Source organism: Poromitra crassiceps, assembly GCF_964638095.1.
Source record: "Poromitra crassiceps genome assembly, contig: HAP1_SCAFFOLD_192, whole genome shotgun sequence".
NCBI classification, from domain to species: domain Eukaryota; kingdom Metazoa; phylum Chordata; class Actinopteri; order Beryciformes; family Melamphaidae; genus Poromitra; species Poromitra crassiceps.
The window spans coordinates 273,235-283,743 of NW_028152192.1; positions in this window are offsets into that span (position 1 = coordinate 273,235).

Sequence of the window (10,509 nt, forward strand, 5' to 3'; positions counted from 1 at the left end):
TGCGGTATTCAGCCTCTCTGGTGTCAAGTCTGATTTTGGGAAAAAAAAAAAAAAAAAAATCCAAAATCAGACAGAGTGTTGAGACCAGAGAGGCTAAGACCGCATTGACTTAGTGTGGTATTCAGCCTCTCTGGTGTCAAGTCTGATTTTGGAAAAAAAAAAAAAAATCCAAAATCAGACAGAGTGTTGACACCAGAGAGGCTAAGACCGCATTGACTCAGTGCGGTATTCAGCCTCTCTGGTGTCAAGTCTGATTTTGGAGAAAAAGAAAAAAAAATCCAAAATCAGACAGAGTGTTGACACCAGAGAGGCTAAGACCGCATTGACTCAGTGCGGTATTCAGCCTCTCTGGTGTCAAGTCTGATTTTGGAAAAAAAAAAAAAATCCAAAATCAGACAGAGTGTTGACACCAGAGAGGCTAAGACCGCATTGACTCAGTGCGGTATTCAGCCTCTCTGGTGTCAAGTCTGATTTTGGAAAAAAAAAAAAAAAAAAAAATCCAAAATCAGACAGAGTGTTGAGACCAGAGAGGCTAAGACCGCATTGACTCAGTGCGGTATTCAGCCTCTCTGGTGTCAAGTCTGATTTTGGAAAAAAAAAAAAAATCCAAAATCAGACAGAGTGTTGACACCAGAGAGGCTAAGACCGCATTGACTTAGTGTGGTATTCAGCCTCTCTGGTGTCAAGTCTGATTTTGGAAAAAAAAAAAAATCCAAAATCAGACAGAGTGTTGACACCAGAGAGGCTAATACCGCATTGACTCAGTGCGGTATTCAGCCTCTCTGGTGTCAAGTCTGATTTTGGAAAAAAAAAAAAAATCCAAAATCAGACAGAGTGTTGACACCAGAGAGGCTAAGACCGCATTGACTCAGTGCGGTATTCAGCCTCTCTGGTGTCAAGTCTGATTTTGGAAAAAAAAAAAAAAATCCAAAATCAGACAGAGTGTTGAGACCAGAGAGGCTAAGACCGCATTGACTCAGTGCGGTATTCAGCCTCTCTGGTGTCAAGTCTGATTTTGGAGAAAAAAAAAAAAAAATCCAAAATCAGACAGAGTGTTGACACGAGAGAGGCTAAGACCGCATTGACTCAGTGCGGTATTCAGCCTCTCTGGTGTCAAGTCTGATTTTGGAAAAAAAAAAAAAATCAAAAATCAGACAGAGTGTTGACACCAGAGAGGCTAAGACCGCATTGACTCGGTGCGGTATTCAGCCTCTCTGGTGTCAAGTCTGATTTTGGAAAAAAAAAAAAAATCCAAAATCAGACAGAGTGTTGAGACCAGAGAGGCTAAGACCGCATTGACTCAGTGCGGTATTCAGCCTCTCTGGTGTCAAGTCTGATTTTGGAGAAAAAAAAAAAAAAATCCAAAATCAGACAGAGTGTTGACACCAGAGAGGCTAAGACCGCATTGACTCAGTGCGGTATTCAGCTTCTCTGGTGTCAAGTCTGATTTTGGGAAAAAAAAAAAAAAAAAAAATCCAAAATCAGACAGAGTGTTGAGACCAGAGAGGCTAAGACCGCATTGACTTAGTGTGGTATTCAGCCTCTCTGGTGTCAAGTCTGATTTTGGAAAAAAAAAAAAAAATCCAAAATCAGACAGAGTGTTGAGACCAGAGAGGCTAAGACCGCATTGACTCAGTGCGGTATTCAGCCTCTCTGGTGTCAAGTCTGATTTTGGAGAAAAATAAAAAAAAATCCAAAATCAGACAGAGTGTTGACACCAGAGAGGCTAAGACCGCATTGACTCAGTGCGGTATTCAGCCTCTCTGGTGTCAAGTCTGATTTTGGAAAAAAAAAAAAAATCCAAAATCAGACAGAGTGTTGACACCAGAGAGGCTAAGACCGCATTGACTCAGTGCGGTATTCAGCCTCTCTGGTGTCAAGTCTGATTTTGGAAAAAAAAAAAAAAAAAAAAATCCAAAATCAGACAGAGTGTTGAGACCAGAGAGGCTAAGACCGCATTGACTCAGTGCGGTATTCAGCCTCTCTGGTGTCAAGTCTGATTTTGGAAAAAAAAAAAAATCCAAAATCAGACAGAGTGTTGACACCAGAGAGGCTAAGACCGCATTGACTTAGTGTGGTATTCAGCCTCTCTGGTGTCAAGTCTGATTTTGGAAAAAAAAAAAATCCAAAATCAGACAGAGTGTTGACACCAGAGAGGCTAAGACCGCATTGACTCAGTGCGGTATTCAGCCTCTCTGGTGTCAAGTCTGATTTTGGAAAAAAAAAAAAAATCCAAAATCAGACAGAGTGTTGACACCAGAGAGGCTAAGACCGCATTGACTCAGTGCGGTATTCAGCCTCTCTGGTGTCAAGTCTGATTTTGGAAAAAAAAAAAAAAATCCAAAATCAGACAGAGTGTTGAGACCAGAGAGGCTAAGACCGCATTGACTCAGTGCGGTATTCAGCCTCTCTGGTGTCAAGTCTGATTTTGGAGAAAAAAAAAAAAAAATCCAAAATCAGACAGAGTGTTGACACGAGAGAGGCTAAGACCGCATTGACTCAGTGCGGTATTCAGCCTCTCTGGTGTCAAGTCTGATTTTGGAAAAAAAAAAAAAAATCCAAAATCAGACAGAGTGTTGACACCAGAGAGGCTAAGACCGCATTGACTCAGTGCAGTATTCAGCCTCTCTGGTGTCAAGTCTGATTTTGGAAAAAAAAAAAAAAATCCAAAATCAGACAGAGTGTTGAGACCAGAGAGGCTAAGACCGCATTGACTCAGTGCGGTATTCAGCCTCTCTGGTGTCAAGTCTGATTTTGGAGAAAAAAATAAATAAATCAAAAATCAGACAGAGTGTTGACACCAGAGAGGCTAAGACCGCATTGACTCAGTGCGGTATTCAGCCTCTCTGGTGTCAAGTCTGATTTTGGGGAAAAAAAAAAAAAAAATCCAAAATCAGACAGAGTGTTGAGACCAGAGAGGCTAAGACCGCATTGACTCAGTGCGGTATTCAGCCTCTCTGGTGTCAAGTCTGATTTTGGAGAAAAAAAAAAAAAAATCCAAAATCAGACAGAGTGTTGACACGAGAGAGGCTAAGACCGCATTGACTCAGTGCGGTATTCAGCCTCTCTGGTGTCAAGTCTGATTTTGGAAAAAAAAAAAAAATCCAAAATCAGACAGAGTGTTGACACCAGAGAGGCTAAGACCGCATTGACTCAGTGCGGTATTCAGCCTCTCTGGTGTCAAGTCTGATTTTGGAAAAAAAAAAAAAAATCCAAAATCAGACAGAGTGTTGAGACCAGAGAGGCTAAGACCGCATTGACTCAGTGCGGTATTCAGCCTCTCTGGTGTCAAGTCTGATTTTGGAGAAAAAAAAAAAAAAATCCAAAATCAGACAGAGTGTTGACACCAGAGAGGCTAAGACCGCATTGACTCAGTGCGGTATTCAGCCTCTCTGGTGTCAAGTCTGATTTTGAAGGGGAAAAAAAAAAAAAATCCAAAATCAGACAGAGTGTTGAGACCAGAGAGGCTAAGACCGCATTGACTCAGTGCGGTATTCAGCCTCTCTGGTGTCAAGTCTGATTTTAGGAAAAAAAAAAAAAAAAATCCAAAATCAGACAGAGTGTTGACACCAGAGAGGCTAAGACCGCATTGACTCAGTGCGGTATTCAGCCTCTCTGGTGTCAAGTCTGATTTTGGGAAAAAAAAAAAAAAAAAAAATCCAAAATCAGACAGAGTGTTGAGACCAGAGAGGCTAAGACCGCATTGACTCAGTGTGGTATTCAGCCTCTCTGGTGTCAAGTCTGATTTTGGAAAAAAAAAAAAAAAATCAAAAATCAGACAGAGTGTTGAGACCAGAGAGGCTAAGACCGCATTGACTCAGTGCGGTATTCAGCCTCTCTGGTGTCAAGTCTGATTTTGGAGAAAAAAAAAAAAAAATCCAAAATCAGACAGAGTGTTGACACGAGAGAGGCTAAGACCGCATTGACTCAGTGCGGTATTCAGCCTCTCTGGTGTCAAGTCTGATTTTGGAAAAAAAAAAAAAATCCAAAATCAGACAGAGTGTTGACACCAGAGAGGCTAAGACCGCATTGACTCAGTGCGGTATTCAGCCTCTAAAAAAAAAAAAAAAAAATCCAAATTCAGACAGAGTGTTGACACCAGAGAGGCTAAGACCGCATTGACTCAGTGCGGTATTCAGCCTCTCTGGTGTCAAGTCTGATTTTGGAAAAAAAAAAAAAAAAATCCAAAATCAGACAGAGTGTTGACACCAGAGAGGCTAAGACCGCATTGACTCAGTGTGGTATTCAGCCTCTCTGGTGTCAAGTCTGATTTTGGAAAAAAAAAATCAAAAATCAAAAATCAGACAGAGTGTTGACACCAGAGAGGCTAAGACCGCATTGACTCAGTGCGGTATTCAGCCTCTCTGGTGTCAAGTCTGATTTTGGAAAAAAAAAAAAAAATCCAAAATCAGACAGAGTGTTGAGACCAGAGAGGCTAAGACCGCATTGACTCAGTGCGTTATTCAGCCTCTCTGGTGTCAAGTCTGATTTTGGAAAAAAATAATAATAATCCAAAATCAGACAGAGTGTTGAGACCAGAGAGGCTAAGACCGCATTGACTCAGTACGGTATTCAGCCTCTCTGGTGTCAAGTCTGATTTTGGAAAAAAAAAAAAAATCCAAAATCAGACAGAGTGTTGACACCAGAGAGGCTAAGACCGCATTGACTCAGTGCGGTATTCAGCCTCTAAAAAAAAAAAAAAAAAATCCAAATTCAGACAGAGTGTTGACACCAGAGAGGCTAAGACCGCATTGACTCAGTGCGGTATTCAGCCTCTCTGGTGTCAAGTCTGATTTTGGAAAAAAAAAAAAAAAAATCCAAAATCAGACAGAGTGTTGACACCAGAGAGGCTAAGACCGCATTGACTCAGTGTGGTATTCAGCCTCTCTGGTGTCAAGTCTGATTTTGGAAAAAAAAAATCAAAAATCAAAAATCAGACAGAGTGTTGACACCAGAGAGGCTAAGACCGCATTGACTCAGTGCGGTATTCAGCCTCTCTGGTGTCAAGTCTGATTTTGGAAAAAAAAAAAAAAATCCAAAATCAGACAGAGTGTTGAGACCAGAGAGGCTAAGACCGCATTGACTCAGTGCGTTATTCAGCCTCTCTGGTGTCAAGTCTGATTTTGGAAAAAAATAATAATAATCCAAAATCAGACAGAGTGTTGAGACCAGAGAGGCTAAGACCGCATTGACTCAGTACGGTATTCAGCCTCTCTGGTGTCAAGTCTGATTTTGGAGAAAAAAAAAAAAAAATCCAAAATCAGACAGAGTGTTGACACGAGAGAGGCTAAGACCGCATTGACTCAGTGCGGTATTCAGCCTCTCTGGTGTCAAGTCTGATTTTGGAAAAAAAAAAAAAATCCAAAATCAGACAGAGTGTTGACACCAGAGAGGCTAAGACCGCATTGACTCAGTGCGGTATTCAGCCTCTCTGGTGTCAAGTCTGATTTTGGAAAAAAAAAAAAAATCCAAAATCAGACAGAGTGTTGAGACCAGAGAGGCTAAGACCGCATTGACTCAGTGCGGTATTCAGCCTCTCTGGTGTCAAGTCTGATTTTGGAGAAAAAAAAAAAAAAATCCAAAATCAGACAGAGTGTTGACACCAGAGAGGCTAAGACCGCATTGACTCAGTGCGGTATTCAGCCTCTCTGGTGTCAAGTCTGATTTTGGGAAAAAAAAAAAAAAAAAAAAATCCAAAATCAGACAGAGTGTTGAGACCAGAGAGGCTAAGACCGCATTGACTTAGTGTGGTATTCAGCCTCTCTGGTGTCAAGTCTGATTTTGGAAAAAAAAAAAAAAATCCAAAATCAGACAGAGTGTTGAGACCAGAGAGGCTAAGACCGCATTGACTCAGTGCGGTATTCAGCCTCTCTGGTGTCAAGTCTGATTTTGGAGAAAAAGAAAAAAAAATCCAAAATCAGACAGAGTGTTGACACCAGAGAGGCTAAGACCGCATTGACTCAGTGCGGTATTCAGCCTCTCTGGTGTCAAGTCTGATTTTGGAAAAAAAAAAAAAAAAAAAAATCCAAAATCAGACAGAGTGTTGAGACCAGAGAGGCTAAGACCGCATTGACTCAGTGCGGTATTCAGCCTCTCTGGTGTCAAGTCTGATTTTGGAAAAAAAAAAAAATCCAAAATCAGACAGAGTGTTGACACCAGAGAGGCTAAGACCGCATTGACTTAGTGTGGTATTCAGCCTCTCTGGTGTCAAGTCTGATTTTGGAAAAAAAAAAAATCCAAAATCAGACAGAGTGTTGACACCAGAGAGGCTAAGACCGCATTGACTCAGTGCGGTATTCAGCCTCTCTGGTGTCAAGTCTGATTTTGGAAAAAAAAAAAAAATCCAAAATCAGACAGAGTGTTGACACCAGAGAGGCTAAGACCGCATTGACTCAGTGCGGTATTCAGCCTCTCTGGTGTCAAGTCTGATTTTGGAAAAAAAAAAAAAAATCCAAAATCAGACAGAGTGTTGAGACCAGAGAGGCTAAGACCGCATTGACTCAGTGCGGTATTCAGCCTCTCTGGTGTCAAGTCTGATTTTGGAGAAAAAAGAAAAAAAAATCCAAAATCAGACAGAGTGTTGACACGAGAGAGGCTAAGACCGCATTGACTCAGTGCGGTATTCAGCCTCTCTGGTGTCAAGTCTGATTTTGGAAAAAAAAAAAAATCCAAAATCAGACAGAGTGTTGACACCAGAGAGGCTAAGACCGCATTGACTCAGTGCGGTATTCAGCCTCTCTGGTGTCAAGTCTGATTTTGGAAAAAAAAAAAAAATCCAAAATCAGACAGAGTGTTGAGACCAGAGAGGCTAAGACCGCATTGACTCAGTGCGGTATTCAGCCTCTCTGGTGTCAAGTCTGATTTTGGAGAAAAAAAAAAAAAAATCCAAAATCAGACAGAGTGTTGACACCAGAGAGGCTAAGACCGCATTGACTCAGTGCGGTATTCAGCCTCTCTGGTGTCAAGTCTGATTTTGGGGGGAAAAAAAAAAAAAATCCAAAATCAGACAGAGTGTTGAGACCAGAGAGGCTAAGACCGCATTGACTCAGTGCGGTATTCAGCCTCTCTGGTGTCAAGTCTGATTTTGGAGAAAAAAAAAAAAAAATCCAAAATCAGACAGAGTGTTGACACGAGAGAGGCTAAGACCGCATTGACTCAGTGCGGTATTCAGCCTCTCTGGTGTCAAGTCTGATTTTGGAAAAAAAAAAAAAATCCAAAATCAGACAGAGTGTTGACACCAGAGAGGCTAAGACCGCATTGACTCAGTGCGGTATTCAGCCTCTCTGGTGTCAAGTCTGATTTTGGAAAAAAAAAAAAAAATCCAAAATCAGACAGAGTGTTGAGACCAGAGAGGCTAAGACCGCATTGACTCAGTGCGGTATTCAGCCTCTCTGGTGTCAAGTCTGATTTTGGAGAAAAAAAAAAAAAAATCCAAAATCAGACAGAGTGTTGACACCAGAGAGGCTAAGACCACATTGACTCAGTGCGGTATTCAGCCTCTCTGGTGTCAAGTCTGATTTTGAAGGGGAAAAAAAAAAAAATCCAAAATCAGACAGAGTGTTGAGACCAGAGAGGCTAAGACCGCATTGACTCAGTGCGGTATTCAGCCTCTCTGGTGTCAAGTCTGATTTTGGGAAAAAAAAAAAAAAAAATCCAAAATCAGACAGAGTGTTGACACCAGAGAGGCTAAGACCGCATTGACTCAGTGCGGTATTCAGCCTCTCTGGTGTCAAGTCTGATTTTGGGGGAAAAAAAAAAAAAAAAAAATCCAAAATCAGACAGAGTGTTGAGACCAGAGAGGCTAAGACCGCATTGACTCAGTGTGGTATTCAGCCTCTCTGGTGTCAAGTCTGATTTTGGAAAAAAAAAAAAAAAATCAAAAATCAGACAGAGTGTTGACACCAGAGAGGCTAAGACTGCATTGACTCAGTGCGGTATTCAGCCTCTAAAAAAAAAAAAAAAAAATCCAAATTCAGACAGAGTGTTGACACCAGAGAGGCTAAGACCGCATTGACTCAGTGCGGTATTCAGCCTCTCTGGTGTCAAGTCTGATTTTGGAAAAAAAAAAAAAAAAATCCAAAATCAGACAGAGTGTTGACACCAGAGAGGCTAAGACCGCATTGACTCAGTGTGGTATTCAGCCTCTCTGGTGTCAAGTCTGATTTTGGAAAAAAAAAATCAAAAATCAAAAATCAGACAGAGTGTTGACACCAGAGAGGCTAAGACCGCATTGACTCAGTGCGGTATTCAGCCTCTCTGGTGTCAAGTCTGATTTTGGAAAAAAAAAAAAAAATCCAAAATCAGACAGAGTGTTGAGACCAGAGAGGCTAAGACCGCATTGACTCAGTGCGTTATTCAGCCTCTCTGGTGTCAAGTCTGATTTTGGGAAAAAAAAAAAAAAAAAAATCCAAAATCAGACAGAGTGTTGAGACCAGAGAGGCTAAGACCGCATTGAGTCAGTTCAGTATTCAGCCTCTCTGGTGTCAAGACTGATTTTGGGAAGAAAAAAAAAAATCAAAAATCAGACAGAGTGTTGAGACCAGAGAGCCTAAGACCGCATTGACTCAGTGCGGTATTCAGCCTCTCTGGTGTCAATACTCTGATTTTGGGAAAAAAAAAAAAAAATCCAAAATGAGACAGAGTGTTGAGACCAGAGAGGCTAAAACCGCATTGACTCAGTGTGCTATACAGCCTCTCTGGTGTCAATACTCTGTCTGATTTTGGGGGGGGGAAAAAAAATCCAAAATCAGACAGAGTGTTGAGACCAGAGAGGCTAAGACCGCATTGACTCAGTGCGGTATTCAGCCTCTCTGGTGTCAAGTCTGATTTTGGGAAAAAAAAAAAAAATCCAAAATCAGACAGTGTTGAGACCAGAGAGGCTAAGACCGCATTGACTCAGTGCGGTATTCAGCCTCTCTGGTGTCAATACTCTGATTTTGGGAAAAAAAAAAAAAAAAAATCCAAAATCAGACAGAGTGTTGACACCAGAGAGGCTAAAACTGCATTGAATCAGTGTGCTATACAGCCTCTCTGGTGTCAAGTCTGATTGTGGGAAAAAAAAAATCCAAAATCAGACAGAGTGTTGAGACCAGAGAGGCTAAGACCGCATTGACTCAGTGCGGTATTCAGCCTCTCTGGTGTCAATACTCTGATTTTGGGAAAGAAAAAAAAAAATCCAAAATCAGACAGAGTGTTGACACCAGAGAGGCTAAGACCGCATTGACTCAGTGCGGTATTCAGCCTCTCTGGTGTCAAGTCTGATTTTGGGGGGAAAAAAAAAAAAAAAAAATCCAAAATCAGACAGAGTGTTGAGACCAGAGAGGCTAAGACCGCATTGACTCAGTGTGGTATTCAGCCTCTCTGGTGTCAAGTCTGATTTTGGAAAAAAAAAAAAAAAATCAAAAATCAGACAGAGTGTTGACACCAGAGAGGCTAAGACTGCATTGACTCAGTGCGGTATTCAGCCTCTAAAAAAAAAAAAAAAAAATCCAAATTCAGACAGAGTGTTGACACCAGAGAGGCTAAGACCGCATTGACTCAGTGCGGTATTCAGCCTCTCTGGTGTCAAGTCTGATTTTGGAAAAAAAAAAAAAAAAATCCAAAATCAGACAGAGTGTTGACACCAGAGAGGCTAAGACCGCATTGACTCAGTGTGGTATTCAGCCTCTCTGGTGTCAAGTCTGATTTTGGAAAAAAAAAATCAAAAATCAAAAATCAGACAGAGTGTTGACACCAGAGAGGCTAAGACCGCATTGACTCAGTGCGGTATTCAGCCTCTCTGGTGTCAAGTCTGATTTTGGAAAAAAAAAAAAAAATCCAAAATCAGACAGAGTGTTGAGACCAGAGAGGCTAAGACCGCATTGACTCAGTGCGTTATTCAGCCTCTCTGGTGTCAAGTCTGATTTTGGGAAAAAAAAAAAAAAAAAAATCCAAAATCAGACAGAGTGTTGAGACCAGAGAGGCTAAGACCGCATTGAGTCAGTTCAGTATTCAGCCTCTCTGGTGTCAAGACTGATTTTGGGAAGAAAAAAAAAAATCAAAAATCAGACAGAGTGTTGAGACCAGAGAGCCTAAGACCGCATTGACTCAGTGCGGTATTCAGCCTCTCTGGTGTCAATACTCTGATTTTGGGAAAAAAAAAAAAAAATCCAAAATGAGACAGAGTGTTGAGACCAGAGAGGCTAAAACCGCATTGACTCAGTGTGCTATACAGCCTCTCTGGTGTCAATACTCTGTCTGATTTTGGGGGGGGAAAAAAAAATCCAAAATCAGACAGAGTGTTGAGACCAGAGAGGCTAAGACCGCATTGACTCAGTGCAGTATTCAGCCTCTCTGGTGTCAAGTCTGATTTTGGGAAAAAAAAAAAAAATCCAAAATCAGACAGTGTTGAGACCAGAGAGGCTAAGACCGCATTGACTCAGTGCGGTATTCAGCCTCTCTGGTGTCAATACTCTGATTTTGGGAAAAAAAAAAAAAAAAAATCCAAAATCAGACAGAGTGTTGACACCA